This window comes from Manis javanica, chromosome 11 (assembly GCF_040802235.1).
Source record: "Manis javanica isolate MJ-LG chromosome 11, MJ_LKY, whole genome shotgun sequence".
NCBI classification, from domain to species: Eukaryota; Metazoa; Chordata; class Mammalia; order Pholidota; family Manidae; genus Manis; species Manis javanica.
In genome coordinates, this window is record NC_133166.1 from 55,420,136 (window position 1) to 55,439,331 (window position 19,196).

Sequence of the window (19,196 nt, forward strand, 5' to 3'; positions counted from 1 at the left end):
TGTAATTTGACTCAATTCAAAAAGAACTAAAGGACTGAAAGTGGAGGCAGGAAGGCATGATTCTCTTAGCCCCACACCCATAGTGGCCTCTACTGAAACACCTCTTGGTCCTACAGTCTGTCTCAGCCTTCAGTCTGTGTCTCCAGGAACAGGTAACATCTCCTGTCCCTCCATACGTCCCTTCCCTCAGTCTGGGAGTAGAGGCAACAGCAGGTTAGCCTCTTAGGATAGTCCTGTCCTTCTACTTCATGAATAAACCATCACCTGGCTCTTCTTTTGTGTGTATGACTAGATTTTAGTTATTTATAAGAAACTTTCATTACTATAGGATCCATGCTACAAGTGATAACACAGCTTATAGCAAGTAGAACTTTCATTGCATTACCTGTCAGCTTCTATTGAGAAAGAAATAGTTCAGAATTATGAACACCAACATTGGTCAGAGGAGAAACAATATGGCTCCTTAGGTAAGGTATGAAAAGATATGCTTTATATTAGTTGGTTTTTAAGCAAAAATTATGATGTATAAGCATCATTTCATAGTCACTTGGGAATCATATGGCTTAGGAAAGCTGTTCTTTAGGCCAGGATTTGAGGATGAATGAAAGGGCCTGCCACTACTTAGTTACATGAAGTCAGACAAGTCACTGAACTTCTCTGGGCTTGAGTTTGAACATTTATAAAATGGATTTGAGCATTTATAAAATGAGAAGCCTAAGATTGATGTCATCCCTGAGGTTTCTTCCAGCTCTATCCCTCTATGGCTTTAAGAATTCAAGGTCTTTCTCTTAGGAGACCACAGACTACTGGGAGAGGTACTGTTAGCAAAGAAGTTTGGTTTGGAGAGACAGATGTTAAAATAACTTCATTTTGTATTTCTCTCAGGCTATTGGGTTGTATGCCTTTCTTCTCACTTTTTCCTTGGCTTTGTTTTGAATGCATAAAGGAGATAGAACTTATTTTTAATCTCCGAAGTGGGACCCTTGGAAGCACACAGGGCCTTAAGCCATGGAACTAATGTAGAGCCTTGTGCACAATTTTTCTCTAGCATCATTTGGTGTCCTGGCATCTTTATATGCTTCCTCTAGCGTATTCTACATTATAACATCTTTGCAATGTCAGCCTGTTTGGGGAGTCCGTTTAGAAAGAAACCTTATTTTTCCTCACCCTCACATATCCATATAACAAGAAACTTCTGCCAATTCTTCCTCCTTCTCAAGGGCATGCTTCTGCCTCTCTTTTGTGCTTTTCCTTGAGAAGGGGAGTAACTGGTTTGATGGAAAATGTTTGGCAGTCATTTGGCCTCTCTTCTCTGCTGTGCAGTGTTAATATGTGAACAATCACTGCACTGAAAAGACAGCAGGGCATACCTTTGCCTCTACTCTTTTGCTTTCTTGGATCGTTCTGTTCAGGCTGGACGGGCCTTTCTTGCTCTGTGGCTCTCCAGTGGAGTAAACTGATTAGAACGGAACTGCCTCTGATGGGTCTTTGTTCCAACTTTTCCATCAATGACTAGATGAATAAATTAAGTAACACCTTCCCTGGGATTCAGATAACTTTAATTTAGTAGGAGAGGTGGCAGGAAGTACCTGTTACAGCCTCAGACACCAGTCCATCTTATTTAGCACCATACTTTAGTATGGTGCTAAATAAGTACTTCAATCACAGTTTAGCTCTTTAAGACTCAACTCTTTGTTTGAAATAGGTGAACACAGTGAATAAGTGACACTCTGACCTTTGGCAGAACCCTTTCAGCATCACATCATAGTTGTTAATGGCTTTCTATCCCCCTTTCTCAGCTTTGCCAATAGAAAAGTGCCATTATTAGAGAAGAGACTGTTTTCACTATGCACCATAAGAAGTAGTTTACAAATCTGAGTTGCCATCAACCAGTGTCTGCTTGACCCATAAACTGTGTTAGGAAACTCAGTCCAGCTCTGTATCCTGTCATATTAACTGCTTCAGCCAAAATGCTGGGTTTGGTACTTTTTCCATATGGTTATTCAGTTAAGTAATCACTTTGACTTTTCAGTATTTAATTTATAATTCAGCCTGTGCTCACCAAAGATGAGAGTTGTACTTATACTGTGAGATTTTTAACCTCTTTCCTGTCTCCAGCCCCATGCAGTGTTTTGAAATACAACTTTTTAACAAGTAGTTATTTAAATTCTGACATGATATTGGTACCTTTTTTTAAAAAAACTAAAATATAAGCAAACTCAGTTGAAATGGTTAAGCCAATTTGTGTGCATAGTTGTAACTCCAGTTGATTTGTTACAGAAAAATTTTAAATTTTAATTACTGTTTCCAGGAACTCTCCCATGTGACACAGCTAATAGGCATTGATTTATTCTACCAGCATGTGTACCAGACACTGTGTGAGGCACAACAGAAATAAAGAATGAGCCATGGACCCTGCTCTCAAGGCATTTGTAGTCCAGTTGAGAAATGAAACTCATGAGCAAAGAATTATACCAGTATGAGAACCCACGTAGAGAAAAGTGTTAAGTACTATGGGAAACAGAGTAAAAGGTAACCAACCAGTTCTTCCTAGGGAACCAGAAAAGATTTCACAGATGTTGACTCATTCAAACCAGTGACCTAAAGAGAGGTAGAGAGCAGGAAGCTGATTGGTGGAAGATGGAGAATGAATATCAAAATAGTAAGCTATGTTGGTTACAAAGGGATTTTGAATGATAATTCACAATGGGAAAGTGTGTGGTATATCACTATTTAAATCGTTAGCATTGTGCTTTATTTTGTAAGAAGAGAGATTTGCTGACATTCTGGTTCTAAAGTGAGCATTGATGTAATAGAAATAAACGACATATTTTGAGGTAGCTATAATTTGGGGCCCTTTGTTTGAAGTTTCATTCATTCATTCTCCCCCTCTCTTTCTGTGCAATCTAAAGGAAAGAGAGTTTAGTTTCTTTTTAACCATTTCCTACTCTTTCATTTGTTCTCTGTTAAAAATATGGGTCCTGTTTCTTACTTTATTTGTCTGAGACTGTTTGATTCTAAGGACTAGAAATCCACCCAAACTAGTTCAGATAACACTGTGGGGTATAGAAAAGATATGATGCATTTCCCAGGACCCAGTCAAAGGAAGTATTTCTGAGCCTGGTAGAGATAGGAGTGGGAATTGGTTAAGATCAGACGTTGCTCTCCCCGTCTCCATTCTTTTCTTTGTCTCTTTCTCCTTGTTGCTTCAGTGTCCACCTCACAGAGAAGCCTTTACTACTTCTTTCCTCTTCCCTTCTAATTTCAGCTTGCCGTGGTACCACTTTGGCCCCAGCTGTATAGCAGTTTTTGCATTCAGGGTTGAATATTGCCTCACCACAGTCTCAAGAGAAAACCCAGCCAGTTCATCTGTCTATTAATTAGCTGCCCTTCATCATGCCACAGCTATGATGCAAAGATTGTTTGTGGTGGGGAAAAGAGTCATGTGCTTTGTAGAACTTCTCTTTCCCGAGGTAGGGGCAATACAGAAGGGAAATTGAGAACAGTAAGCAAAACTGAATGATATTCTCCTTTGCTACCCTAGAAAGGCAAAATCGTGTATAATCTAAGATGACAATTTATAGTTTTTAACAGTTCTTTTTAATAATTAGATAACAGAGTTCCCCTGAGGATCCATGTCTAATATCCATCAAAGAACATGTTTCATTTTTTTATACACCTAGCATTTCACAGATAAACAGAATAGTGATCATTCAACCAGCAAATGGCTCCTAATAGCATCCCTGTTTCTCATTTTTCATGGCATCTCAGAGTATATGAGAAAAACCATGATTTTAAGTCACTGGAATTATTTCCATCTCCTGCTAACTTGGTGACCATGAACTAATTCCAACTTCTTAGAATCTGTTTCCTGATTCACTAAATGGGGTTGACTTCAGCCTCACCTGCCTCCCTGGGTGCTGTGAGTAGCATGTGATAATTGTGTGTTGAGTGATTTTGTGAACAGTGAAGCACTATACAGGTTAATTCAGTTATTACTAATTATGTAAAATGGGAACAAAGATAAAGTGTTTTGTTTGACATTTAGCATGAGGTATTAAGATAAATAGACCCTTTGACATCTACTTACAGAAGGCAGAGCATGGATTTAGGCAAGACTCATAACACACCAAGTTTCTGGCTCTCCAGCTCTAAATCTCAAATTGTCATCCTTGGTTGAAAGGTTTATTGGAAGGGAATAGGGGTATGTTCCTCCATCATGTGCATATCCTCAGGGATCCTGTTCATGATAGAGGGCCTTTTGTTCATTTTTGAGCTGAAACAGTTTTAATCTATAATTTTATTAAATGGGTCATTATCTGAGGTGTTTTTTTAATTAGATGGTGATGGTGAGAGAAAAATATGGATCACAAATCATTCCCATTTTTCAGACAAGTAAAAGAAGCTAAATAATTGTTGACAGACACTCAACTAGTGAGTTAAGGAACTAGGATTCAACCCATTTCTGTCTGACTCCAAATCCCATATTTTCCCACTACACCACCAGATTTTAGAGCCCACTTGTTTAGTCTAGTAATTTCTAATTAGAGTCCTCATATACTGGGGGGATCTATGAAGGAAGAAATAAAAGTCTGGAACTATTTTCAATATTTCAAAAATTGTAATGGGAAATCTTACGTTTAACTGCAAAAGGACAAAGTTGTGTTAGCTATTCTCCCCCCGTTGTGATCTAATTTGTCGTCAGTTATTGATTATTTAATTTTATAATATTTATAAATATATTATGAAATGCTATTTGTTAGACACAGAGTTTCAAATTCTGAAGCCCATGAAAGTATATGGGATTCCTTGGTAGTAAAAGATTGTGAAATATAGTCTAATCCAAAGATTGCAAGCTGATCTGTCATTTGTTTGGATCTATACGGATGTATTTTGTTTGGCTTATAAAGTATTTTTTCAATTTATGAATTACCAGCATTTAAAAATTGGCAGTCTTTACATCAAAAAGGATTTTTCTTTCAAGTTTTGAAAATTCAAAAGTTCTGGCAATAGTGGATCTATATTTTGCCATAATATTGACCTGCTGGCCCATTAGATGGGACATGCACTTTCCAATTTACCAGTCTCCACCTGGCCCAAAATTCAATCATTTTTAAAAATTCACATTATCTACCCAGTCCCTGGTTGTAGTCACTCACACCTTTTTTTTTCTATAGAGTTTTCTGTCTTGGTTTTCCTCTTGTGTTGTTATTTTAAGGCTTTATGCAAACTCATCTCTTTAGCTGTACTATATCTTTGAGACAGGAGCCACATTCTCACCAATTCAACAAATACTACTGGCATTGTTTGAGGGACTGGGAATGCAGAGAAGAACAAAGTGGAGCTCCTGCTCTGAAGAAGATTATAGTATATTTCAAAGTTTTCTTTCTTCTTAATTCATGAAACAGCTAGCACCCTGATAAGTACTACTACCAAGTACATGGTCAAAACCTACTTGCTAGAACGTTGTAATTAACAGAACAAGGTTTAATGTCAGAAAGACCTAGGTTAGAGGATTGGCCCACTATTTGTTAACCAGTTAAGCAATTTACATGAGCTCTTCGGCTTCTGTTTTCTTGTCTATAAAATGGAGATAATCGTGATGACTGTAGGATGAAATGAGGATTGAGTGACCTGATTCTTATAATGGGTTAGGCACCATGCTTAACTTTTACTAACTGCCAGTGTATGGTGACTCCTATTACTAGAGCTATACGTGCAGTTGGCACTCAATTCATGCTTGTTGCATTAACAAATGAGTGGGTAGGATAAATTGAACATAAGGAATTAAATGTGTTCCAAATAACTGTCAAGAGTGGTATTGTCAGAAGTGTTTCTACCAGGCCACAGATTTTTTATGGCTTTCAATCCTCTGGTTTTGATGAGACTAGGGGAAGGACATGCTATGGCAGAAGCTGCACCTGAAGTTCTTTAAAACAGATTTATAAGCTTACCTCTGTGGAATAGCATCAACCCCGGTCTAATACAGGCTTGCTACAAGGTAGAGAAGAGAGAAATAAATCTCTAATAATCTTTTTTTAAATTTATTTTGGTATCATTAATGTACAATTACTTGAACAACACTATGGTTACTAGACTCCCCCTATTATCAAGTCTCCACCACATACCCCATTATAGTCACTGTCCATCAGCATAGTAAGATGCTATAGAATCATTACGTGTCTTCTCTGTGTTAGATATACTGCCTTCCCTGTGCCCTCCCAACACTACACTATGTGTGCTAATCGTAATGCGCCTTTTTCCCCCTTACCCCTCCCTTCCTACCCATCCTCCTCAGTCCCTTTCCCTTTGGTAACTATTAGTCCATTTTTGGGTTCTGTGAGTCTGCTGCTGTTTTGTTCCTTCAGTTTTTGCTTTGTTCTTATACTCCACAGATGAGTAAATCATTTGATACTTGTCTTTCTCCACCTGGCTTATTTCACTGAGCATAATACCCTTTAGCTCCATCCATGTTGTTGCAAATGGTAGGATTTGTTTTCTTCTTATGGCTGAATAATATTCCATTGTGTATATGTGCCACATCTTCTTTATCCATTCATCTACTGATGGACATTTAGGTTGCTTCCATAACTTGGCTAATGTAAGTAGTGCTGTGATAAACATAGGGGTGTGTATGTCTTTTTCAAACTGGGCTCCTGCATTCTTAGGGTAAATTCCTAGGAATGGAATTCCTGGGTCAAATGGTATTTCTATTTTGAGTTTTTTAAGGAAACTCCATATTGCTTTCCACAATGGTTGAATGAATTTATATTCCCACCAACAGTGTAGGAGGGTTCCCCTTTCTCCACATCCTCGCCAACGTTTGTTGTTTGTCTTTTGGATGGTAGCCATCCTTACTGGTGCGAAGTGATATCTCATTGTGATTTTAATTTCCATTTCTCTGATGATTAGTGATGTGGAGCATCTTTTCAAGTGCCTGTTGGCCATCTGAATTTCTTCTTTGGAGAAGTGCATGTTCAGATCCTCTGCCCATTTTTTAATTGGCTTATTTGCTTTTTGTTTGTTGAGGTGCATGAGCTCTTTATATAATTTGGATGTCAACCCTTTATTAGATATGTCACTTATTCTCCCATACTGTAGGATGTCTTTTTATTCTATTCATGATGTCCTTTGCTGTACAGAAACTTTTCAGCTTGATATAGTCCCACTTGTTCATTTTTGCTTTTGTTGCCCTTGCCTGGGGAGATATGTTCATGAAGAAGTTGCTCATGTTTATGTCCAAGAGATTTTTGCCTGTGTTTTTTCCTAAGAGTTTTTTGGTTTCATGACTTATATTCAAGTCTTTGATCCATTTCAAATTTACTTTTGTGTATGGGTTTAGACAATAATCGAGTTCATTCTCTTACATGTAGCTGTCCAGTTTTGCCAACACTAGCTGTTGAAGAGGCTGTCATTTCCCCATTGTATGTCCATAGCTCCTGTATCATATATTAATTGACCATGTATGTTTGGGTTTATATCTGGGCTCTCTAGTCTGTTCCATTGGTCTGTACATCTGTTCTTATGCCAGTACCAAATTGTCTTGATCACTGTGGCTTTGTAGTAGATCTTGAAGTCAGGGAGTGTAATTCCCCCTGCTCTATTCTTCCTTCTCATGATTGCTTTGGCTATTCAGGGTCTTTTGTGGTTCCATATGAATTTTAGAACTATTTGCTCTAGTTCACTGAAGAATGCTGTAGGTATTTTAATAGGGATTGCATTGAATCTGTAGATTGCTTTTGGCAGAGCGGCCATTTTGATAATATTAAGGCTTCGTATCCATGAGCACGGGATGTGTTTCCATTTATTGGTTTCTTCTTTAATTCCTCTCTTGAGTGTCTTGTAGTTTTCAGAGTATAAGTCTTTCACTTCGTTGGTTATGTTTATTCCTAGGTATTTTATTCTTTTTGATGCAATTGTGAATGAAATTGTTTTCCTGATTTCTCTCTCTGCTAGTTCATCGTTAAGTGTATAGGAATGCAATAGATTTCTGTGTATTAATTTGTATCCTGCAACTTTGCTGAATTCAGATATTGGATCTAGTAGTTTTGGAGTGGATTCTTTAGGGTTTTTTTTATGTACAATATCATGTCATCTTCAAACAAGGAAAGTTTGACTTCTTCCTTTCCAGTCTGGATGCCTTTTATTTCTTTGTGTTGTCTGATTGCCATGGCTAGGACCTCCAGAACTATGTTGAATAAAAGTGGGGAGATTGGGCATCCTTGTCTTATTCCCAATCTTAAAGGAAAAGCTTTCAGCTTCTCGCTGTTAAGTATGATGTTGGCTGTGGGTTTGTCATATAGGGTCTTTATTATGTTGAGGTACTTGACCTCTATACCCATTTTGTTGAGAGTTTTTATCATGAATGGATGTTGAATTTTGTCGAATGCTTTTTCAGCATCTATGGAGGTGATCATGTGGTTTTTGTCCTTCTTTTTTTGATGCAGTGGATGATGCTGATGGATTTTCGAAAGTTGTGCCATCCTTGCTTCCTTGGGATGAATCCCACTTGATCATGATGGATGATGTTTTTGATGTAGTTTTGAATTTGGTTTGCTAATATTTTGTTGAGTATTTTTGCATGTATGTTCATCAGGGATACTGGCCTGTAATTTTCTTTTTTTGTGGTGTCTTTGTGTGGTTTTGGTATTAGAGTGATGTTGGCCTCGTAGAATGAGTTTGGGAGTATTCCCTCATCTTCTACTCTTTTGAAAACTTTAAGAAGGGTTGGGTATTAGGTCTTCACTAAATGCTTGATAAAGTTCAGCAGTGACACCATCTGGTACAGGGGTTTTGTTCTTACATAGGTTTTTGATTACCAACTCCATTTCTTTACTGGTAATTGGTCTATTCAGATTTTCTGTTTCTTCCTGGGCCAGCCTTGGAAGGTTGTATTTTTTAGAAAGTTGTCCATTTCTTCTAGGTTATCCAGTTTGTTAGCATATAATTTTTCATAGTATTCTCTCACAATTCTTTGTATTTCTGTGGTGTCTGTAGTGATTTTTCCTTTCTCATTTCTGATTCTTTTTATGTGTGTAGGCTCTCTTTTTTTCTTGATAAGTCTGGCTAGGGGTTTATTTATTTTGTTTTTTTCCTCAAAAAACCAGCTCCTGCTTTAATTGATTCTTTCCATTATTTTATTCTTCTCAATTTTATTTATTTCTGCTTTAATCTTTATTATGTCCCTCCTTCTGCTGACTTTGGGCCTCATTGTTCTTCCTTTTCTACTTTCATTAATTGTGAGTTTAGACTGTTCATTTGGGATTGGTCTTCTTTCATGAGGTACGCCTGTATTGCAATATATTTCCCTCTTAGCACGGCCTTGGCTGCATCCCACAGATTTTGCAGTGTTGAATTATTGTTGTCATTTGTCTCCATATATTGCTTAATCTCTGTTTTTATTTGGTCATTGATCCATTGATTATTTAGGAGCATGTTATTAAGCCTCCATGTGTTTGTGGGCTCTTTCATTTTCTTTGTGTAATTTATTTCTAGTTCCATACCTTTGTGATCTGAGAAGCTGGTTGGTACAATTTCAGTCTTTTTGAATTTACTAAGGTTCTTTTTGTGGCCTAGTATATGATCTATTCTTGAAAATGTTCCATGTGCACTTGAGAAGAATGTGTTTCCTGTTGCTTTTGGATGGAGTGTTCTGTAGATGTCTGTTAGGTCCATCTGTTCTAATACGTTTTTCAGTGCCTCTGTCTCTTTATTTATTTTCTGTCTGGTTGATCTGTCCTTTGGAGTGAATGGTATGTTAATGTCTCCTAAAATGAATGCATTGCATTCTATTTCTCCCTTTAATTCTGTTAGTATTTGTTTCACATATGTAGGTGATCCTGTGTTGTGTGCATAGATATTTATAATAGTTATACCCTCTTGTTAGACTGACCCTTTATCATTATGTAATGTCCTTCTTTGTCTCTTGTGACTTTCTTTGTTTTGAAGTCTATGTTGTCTGATAAAAGTACTGCAACTCCTGCTTTTTTCTCCCTATTAGTTGCATGAAATATCTTTTTCCATCCCTTTACTTTCAGTCTGTGTGTGTCTTTGGGTTTGAAGTGAGTCTCTTGTAGACAGCATATAGACGGGTCTTGTTTTTTTATCCATTCAGTGACTCTATGTCTTTTGATTGGTGCATTCAGACCATTTACATTTAGGGTGATTATAGATAGGTATGTGCTCATTGCCATTGCAGGCTTTAGACTCGTGGTTACCAAAGGCTCAAGGGTAATTCCCTTACTATCTAACAGTCTAATTTAACTCACTTCATGTGCTATTACAAATACAACCTAAAGGTTCATCTTTTTTTTCCTCCTTTTTCTTCCTCCTCGATTCTTTGTATGTTATGTATCATATTCTGTACTCTTTGTCTATCCCTTGGATGACATCTATTTAGCCCTAGGTATACTTCCATCTGTAGGAGACCCTCCAAAATGCACTGTAGAGGTGGTTTGTGGGAGGTAAATTCTCTCAGCTTTTGCTTATCAAAAATTTGTTTAATCCCTCCTTCAAATTTAAATGAGAACCTTGCCAGGTAGAGTATTCTTGTTTCAAGGCCATTCTGCTTCATTGCGTTAAATATATCATGCCACTCCCTTCTGGCCTGTAAGGTTTCAGTTGAGAAATCTCATGATAGCCTGTTTGGTTTTCCTTTGTATGTGATCTTTTTTCTCTCTGTAGCTGCTTTTAAAAGTTTGTCTTTATCCTTAATCTTTGCCATTTTAATTATTATATGTCTTGATGTTGTCTTTCTTGAGTCCCTTGTGTTGGGAGATCTGTGTACCTCCTTGGCTTGAGACACTATCTCCTTCCCCAGATTGGTGACGTTTTCAGCAATTACCTCTTCAATGACACTTTCTATCCCTTTTTCTCTCTCTTCTTCTTCTGGTACCCCTAATAATGTGAATATTGTTCCATTTGGATTGGTCACACAGTTCTCTCAATATTCTTTCATTCTTAGAGATTCTTTTTTCTCTCTGTGCATCAGCTTCTTTGTGTTCCTCTTCTCTAATTTCTATTCCATATACCGTCCCTTCTACTACATCCAATCTGCTTTTAAATCCTTCTATTGTATGTTTCATTTCAGATATGGAATTTCTTAATAATTGAATCTCCATCTTAAATTCATTCCTGAGTTCTTGAATATTTTTCTGTACCTCCATAAGCATGTTTATGATTTTTATTTTGAACTCTCTTTCAGGAAGATTGGTGAGTTCAGTTTCATTTGGCCCTTTTTCTGGGGTTTGTGAGATTTTGGTCTGAACCAGGTTCTTTTGACATTTCATATTTCTATGTGGTGCCCACTAGTGCTTCAGAAGCTTCAGAGCCACTAGTGCTTCAGAGCCCACTTCAGAAGCTCCAATCTCTGGAGCTGCTCAGCTCCTAGAGTGAGGTTGGGGATCGTAGGGGAGCAGAGCTGGTGCCTGGGGGGAGGAAAGATCTGTTTCCTGATTCCCATCTGCGGTGCCTGTCTCCAGGATCAGAGCCAGTGGGCCAAGCACACAGGTAGAAGCCTCTGTGCTTTGCATCTCTAGCTGCTGTAGACAGGGCCTCCCTCTGACTGGCCTCATACGAGCACAGTGACTGCCAGTTTGTGAGACTGTGTGGTCAGGCCAGGAGGAAGGCTCAGTAGGCTGTGTGTCACAGTGGGGGGCCTTATAGCTGAGCAGCCAGCCAGGGGGATGGAGCGCCTGAAACTCCTTAAAGTTCCCAGCCTACTGGGCAGAGGCACCCAGAGAACCTTGTCCAGCTCTCCCTTCTCCCGCACAGCAAGCTCCATGCAAACCCCGCCCTTTCAGCAGCCCTCTCGCTGCTAGGAAGCCTCTCAGACCGCCTGCCTTTCCTTTGTCCCATAGTGGCCAGATGTGGATCCCGTCCTCCACAAACGGCTGGAATCTCAGTCTGTCAAGCACTCCACCTGTCTCAGCTCCCCAACCTCCTGAGCACCACACAGTGTAGGTTTCTGCTCACAAAGCAGACCTCCAAGGCTGGGTTTCCAGCAGTTCCAGCCTTCCACCCCCCCTTCCCACTTCATTTCTCTCCCTCTCACCTGTGAGCTGGGGTGGGGGAAGGCTCAGGTCCCGCCAGATCAAGGCGTTCCTACGTTACCATGTTTCATGAGGTCTGCTCTGTTCGTGAGGTCTGTATGCAGTCTGGTTCAGCCTTCTTTCCTGTTGCTTTTTTAGGGTTAGTTGTATTAATTAACTATATTTTCATACTATTTGTGGTTTTGGGAGGAGTTCTCTGTCTCACCTCTCACTCCGCCATCTTGAATCCTGCAATCTCTAATAATCTTTTAAGGTACATGCATGCTCCATATTTTGGGAATGCATGTAGGGCTTCAAAACTGGTCTGTGGGCTATGCTTCCTGATACAGCAAGTTGACATTGTCTCCATGAAGAACCATCACAGTTGCTAAGGTGTCTGCTAGAGTGGGAAGAAGCATTAGACCACTTTGTTGGGACTCCTGGACTGCTTCCTCTTTTTACAGCCTTAAGGAACAAGCAGAGGGGAGCTGACTTATTTACTGTGTGCCATCACTGTCTCATTTAATTGTTACATATAAACTATATACTATAAAGATGACAAAACTGAAGCTCAACAAGATTAAAGGACATGCTCCTACATCTTGTAAGTGGTAGGGAGGACTTAGTTCTTTCTTTAATTCCACATAGCCTCACATAGCCAACTTCACCACCTCTAAGTATTCATGGTGGCCATCAACCCCATCTTTATCCCCACTACCAAAAGGAAACTCAAAGGCCATCAAAATGGACTTGCTGAATGAATGCATACTTTCTTCATACTCATTTTCAAAACATATTTATTACACACCTACGTTATACCAGAAACACCTCTTGTTGCTGAGGATACAGAGTGAAAAAAATAGATGAGATTCCCTTCTATGCTGGAATTTAATTCTGGTGGGAAGAGATGGACAGAAAACCTAGTAAACCACTAAATGAACAAAATAATTTCAAATAGCAATGTTAGAAAGGAATGTTGCTGGGCAGTTTGACAGAAGGAGACTAGAGAAGATAGTATAGATAAGGTGTTCAAAGAAGGGCTAAGAGGTCACTTGTGAGTTGAAACCTGATAGAACAAGGGAGCCAGCTCAGCAAAAATGGGCATGGGGAATATTAAAGGCAAAGGGAACAGGGAGCCCATACTTGAAGCTGGCCACTGGTAAGTCATAGGAAGACCACTTCACCTTTTAGACTTTTTTTAATGTGATGTATTTAACAGTAGAGTATGTTTTTTATTTATTATCTGAATGATAATATTACACTTTTGACATTTTTCTGGGTATTTTGAAATGTGGCTATTAATGTTACTTTAAGGAGGTTGTAAGCTATATAAGTCATAGAGATGAGCCGGCTTTATAAGAAGAGAGAGAACATGAAAGTTTGCATGTGTTTCCAGGCAGAGAACCACATACCTTGGGCTCATTGTGAGGAGCTGCACATTGCATTCAAGAATGGTAAGGACCCAGATATGGCAGGATCACCAGGAAGCCTCTAGAAACCCCAGTCACACAAACAGAGCTCAGACACCTAGGGAACCACTGGATGATATGAGCATTTGTTTTGGTTCCAAATGGATTATTCCCAGGATGTCTTTAATTATCACAAGAAGTAAATTCTAAAACAACAAACAAGGAAATAAAATTATTTGTGTGGATATGTATGGACTAAATACACAGCATAAAATAATTTAGAAAGGAGTAGGTGAATGTCATGAACTCAAACAAAAATCAAGTGGAATAATTTTTAAAACAAGTCAGAATCACTGCCCACCCCTGTGTTGCCAACCTGATACTCCAAAAGTAATAATAGAATTAGAAAGCTATTTGAAAGTGTTTAGATAAGCTATCACTTACTTCACACCCTTTCAGGTTATTCTCTCATTGGTTATTCAGTATTTCAGCAAATGCTTAATGAGTTATCTCCTGTGTGCCAGGTATTATGCCAAATGCTAGAAAATTTATTAAATGGATAAAATAGGGATCCTTGCTGTTGAGACATTTTAACCATCTGGTGGAGCAAAGACACAAGTAAATGGATCATTACAAAGCAATATAACATGTACTGCTAGAGGTGTTTATGAAGTACTTTGAGAAGTCCAAAGGGTGGGGGAAATGCTAGGGATAGGGTCTTAGAAAACTTCCTAGAGGAAATGTTATTAAATCTAAGTTTAAAGGACATATATAAATTAGCCAGATGGATCTAAGGAAATGAAATTCTTGGCAGAGGAAAGATTATATACGTATATATATAGGGCTTTTAATTCTCTAGAGTACTTATGTATTATATCATAATTGTGTTCAGCTTCAAGTCAGAGAAAAATTCTGATATTGGTAGCTTAAGTAAACAAAGGTTTATTTATGTCACAGAAGTTTGGAGGGAAGTGGCTGCTGGCTTTGGTTCAATGGCTAATGATGTTAGTGCTGCCATGTGTCTCTGAGGCTCCCTGAGCTTTTCCTCATGCCTGTTGTCTTGTGATTGAATAATTATCTGATAAGGAGATAATATCAACAATTATATAAAGAACTCATATAACTCAATACCAAAAAAATAAATAATCTGATTAAAAATGGGCAGAGGACCTGAAAAGACATTTTTCCAAAGAGGACATACAGATGAGATGGCCAACAGACACATAAAAGGTGCTCAACATCACTAATAATCAGGAATATACAAATCAAAACCACAATGAGAGAACACCTCACACCAGTCAGTATGGATCTTACCCAAAAGACAAGAAGTAACAAGTGTTGGTGAGGATATGGAGAAAAGGGAGCCCTCATATACTGTTGGGAATGTAAATTGATGCAGCCACTATGGAAAGCAATATGGAGGTTTCTCACAAAACTAAAAATAGAAATACCATACAATCCAGTAAGTACACTTATGGAATTTATCCAAAGAAAACAAAATTACTGATTTGAGAAGATGTATATGCACCCCTATGTTTACTGCAGCATTATTTACAATAGCCAAGATATGGGAACAACCTAAACATCCATTGATAGGTGAATGGATGAGAAGATATGGTACATATATACAATGGTATATTACTCAGCCATAAAAAGAATGAAATCTTGCCATTTGTGACATGGTTGGACCTAAAAGGTATTATGCTGAGTGAAATAAACAAGATGGAGAAAGACAAATACTATATGATTTCACTTATATATGGAATATAGAAAACAAAACAAACAAATGAGCAAAACAGAAATAGGTGCATAGACACAAAGAAACTGATGGTTACCAAAGGGGAAGTAGGGGGGAGTAGTTAAAGGGTGTCACCTTATATAGTGACAGATGGTAACTAGCTTATTGTGGTAAGAATTTCATAATGTAGATAGTTGTGGAATCACTATGTTGTATGCCTGAAAACAATATAATATTGCATATCAACTATACTTCAATAAAGGAAAAAGTGTCATATCCATGTTCAAGCATGAAGAAGGGGTCAAAAGGGCCATGTCTCTATTAATCAGAAGAGTAAACTTTTCCAAGGAATAATGTTGTGTCCCCCAAACAAACCAGAATGCTTATCCTTCTGTGTCATGGGCTTGAACTGGGCTACATGCCCCCCCCACACACACTGCAGTACAGCTTTATATGCAAATATTCCATGCTGCTTTCCTCCAGAGTAGAAAGCAGCAAGGAGAGCAAGATGGGAGTGACTAAGTCAGCCAACCAATAGAATCAGGAGCTGCCAAACACGTCATTTCACTTGCTTCTCATAATAAGCTCCTGAAGTAGGCAGAGAGGTGTTCTTAGCTCCACTTTACAGAAGAAACTGGGATTTGGAGAGCTGGGTGATGATTAAAATCACACAGCTATATATTTATTTAGCAATAACAAAAAGAAAAATGAAAATTGATACTGATTGTATGCCTGTTACACACGAGACTATATGCGAGCACTTTATGTATGTTCTCTCACTTTCTCCTCATGCAGTCCTGTAAGGTAGACTCTTCTCTTTTTATGAATGAACAATCTGAGGTGTAAGGAGATACTAATGTAACTTGCCCAGGATTACAAAGCTAGCGTATAGCAGAACCAAGTTTCAAACCTTAAGTTCTCCAAAGTACTCGCCTAAGGCTTTTCTTGCCTCTTCTACCTTTAAACTTTCTCCCTATGGGTCCAGTGAATGTGCCATCTCACTGACATTGCTCAAAGCTCTAGAACCCACCCCTTGCTCCCCAGACTCCTTTTAATTTATTTAACATACTCCTTTTCTTCATTATTGCTTGTATAAACAGACTCCAGCACCATTGTATTTCAAATGTTCTGCCACTAGGAATGCACTTCCTTTCATTGTAATAACACCTACCATTATGACCACATTTTGTATCCGTATAGATGTTACTGACATTTTTGATGCCCCATTCTAATTTATGTTGGAAAATTAATATTTAAAGTATTGCCTAGACCCCCATTACTCCAGAAGAAATGAGGGACACCCTATATGTGCGCATATGTTTTTGCATTCATGCAGCAGATAGAATATTTTGGTCAGAATGAATTATGTGCCTGAAATGAGAGTCTGGCCCTTTCCTGGAAGGGCACATTGGAAGTAATTTGTTGCACTATTAGCAAGCCTGTGCAAGCAGTTTTCTTTGTGAGTGGGTGCTTGGGTTTACTTAATGGAAACAAATTATAGTCAGATTTCATTACAGTGGGAAGAGGGAAAGCCTTGCTGATTGAGGGATTCAGGTTTTGGGGTACCTCAAGATCTTGCCTTCACATGCATGGCCAGCAAGGTTGTTGATATGCTTGGTGGCCCCAAATCACTCCATCAGGCAGCCGTGCACTGGCACAGTCTTTTTCTGATGTTGAGGGTGAATGTGAATAGTGAGACAGGCCCACTGGAAAGGAGAATGCACTCAGTTGGGGATTAGTTATGGGAACTGATATTTATGGTAAGAGTCTATCTGTAAGATAGAATGATGGTAATAGTCATAGAGTCTGAAATGCCAGATTGTGATAGCTCCTGTGGAGAGAGGCTGGGGCACTCAGTAATCCAAGAAATGGCCTGCCGTATGTTTGAAACAATATGTGGACCATCCATAAAGCTTTAGACATTTAGTCTGTATGTCTGTATATTTTTAAGTATATCTGTGCTAAACATAACCTTTCTAAGGCTTGGGATCTCTATGGTTAAAGGGCATCTGGAATGAAATCTGTGACACCCAATATTACTAATCCTCAGTCAAGAGTTCTACAATTCAAAAGGAGGACATGTGGTAGCTTACAGAATATAAGCATCCTAAATTTCTATAAAATCCTTTATTTTTATACCACACCTATTCCAGCTAAATCTTTTAAATATGCAGGAATTGTCCCTTAATAAAATTGCTTGTTCAGTTTAGGATTACTGACTCAGTAATTACAAGGCAAATTAAAGAAAAAATAGAGATTGCAAATTGAATTTAGAATGGGGTTTTCTTCATTATTGTACACACACATATGTAATATGCACAGATATTGGGAGATCTGGAGATGTTTGTTTTACCTTTAACAAAAAAAGGTCAAGACCCTTTCTAAAACTTGACTTGGGAGTGAGCAAATTTTCTCTCTGTATCTCTAAGTAATCTTAAATCTCGCCAGCTTTTTAGTGCTGAAAATCTCCTATCAAAAACTTGACTGTGGAATTTCAATATCTGTCCTTTTCAGTTTCATAAGGAGTGCTTTCTCCTCTGAGTCTCTGGAGCCTTAATTTTTATACAGTGCATCACCTGACTCTTCTGTCAATACCTGAAAGACTTGAAAGAACTACTTTTCCCAAATCTACCTAGAAATATAAACCCAGGTAAGACCAGTGGATAACCTTAAGGAAGTTACTGTTCTTTGCTTCCTTCATACCAAAAAGCTACTAACACATGTCCTGTAATGAAAAATCTGTTTTATGTGAAATTCTGGAGAACCAAATAAACTGGGGATTAATTGAAACACAAATGAATCTAGCTCTGAGTGGAATCTCTGAGTCCCACATTCTCCATTCTTACAAATTCAAATGGCAATAGTGCATTCTGTATCCTCTAAAGGAAAACAGCAAGAGGCAGATACTTTCAGAGTTGTACATGTCTGGGCAGTTGCCCCTCTGTTCACCATGTTCTCAGGAATAGTGATTTGAAGCACAGTTTATTTTTGCCCTGGGGCAGGTTTAGTCTTGCTTTAACCTAGAAAGCCTCTCTGAAAGGGGTGCAGAAATAAGGCAGATAGAAGCTTCCTCATGCAGCAAAGGCTTCAGGTTTCCCTGGCCAGAGAGCAAAAGAGAATGCTGTTTTGAATCAAGAGCAGCTTTGAATCAGAACTGCAGGAGACTAACCCCTAGAAGAACCTCTGGGTCTCTGTGCCCTTGTTGTGGTCAGAGTGAGGAGCAGGGGCAGGGACCCTGTAGCCACCTGGTTCTTCTTCATTCCCTGCTACCTACTTGGTTAAGCTGGCAGCAAACCTGGAAACCAGCCCTAAATGCCCTCCAGAGGAGCTGCCCATCTTAAGAGAGTGCCTCTAGTAAATGTGCCTTCAGGGGACTATATAACTAAAAGCAAAGCCATCTGCATTAATTTATCCTACACATGTCTTTCACCTCCTTAAATGCTCAAGGATCCCACCAAACTAGTGTAAGTTTCTGGTCTCCAAATAGCTGTGCTTATAGTCTGCCCTAAGGTGATTGAACAGCAAGGAGAGGACCATCCCCAGAGAGAATGTGACTCTCTTTCCTGAACTCAAGTTGTCTGTGCTTCCAACTGCTGTTCTTCTGTTATAGTTGTTCTTAGCCAGGAAACAAACCCCAGATTTCAAAATTTTTTTCAAAAATATATGTAACACCTACTGAATGAGAACAAGTTGATGAAAAGCCTGTGTATTTTCTGAAACTATATGAAATAAAACAGGAGTTATTAATAGGTATCATTTATATTTGCCTCATGCCAGATATAATATTAAGGACTTTAATAAGATATCTTATTTAGTGTTCACAACTCCTCTATCTACCCAGGTTTTCTTGGACCCATTTTGTAGAAGAGGTACTAAAACTCAGAGAAAACAGTGACTTTCCCAAGGTTACATTATTTACTCAGAGAGCTCAGTCCTGCCCTTTTAGATGGTTACTGACAACTGAAAGATTGAAGAAAGTCCATCAAAGAGACTCCATTAGTCCACCTAAGATAGACAGGC

At 38.6% G+C, this 19,196-nt stretch overlaps 1 protein-coding gene and 1 long non-coding RNA gene across 7 annotated transcripts in view; one reads left to right on the forward strand and one right to left on the reverse strand.

Moving 5' to 3' along the window:
• TRIM44 (tripartite motif containing 44) overlaps positions 1 to 19,196 on the forward strand; it is a 150,384-nt gene that overhangs the window by 111,694 nt on the left and 19,494 nt on the right. The gene's annotated exons all lie outside the window — the stretch shown is intronic.
• LOC140844426 (uncharacterized) overlaps positions 1 to 19,196 on the reverse strand; it is a 45,041-nt gene that overhangs the window by 1,722 nt on the left and 24,123 nt on the right. The window contains exon 2 of the long non-coding RNA XR_012122680.1: positions 5,955 to 5,994. This is a non-coding gene — a long non-coding RNA (uncharacterized lncRNA). The remainder of the gene's footprint in view (positions 1 to 5,954; positions 5,995 to 19,196) is intronic.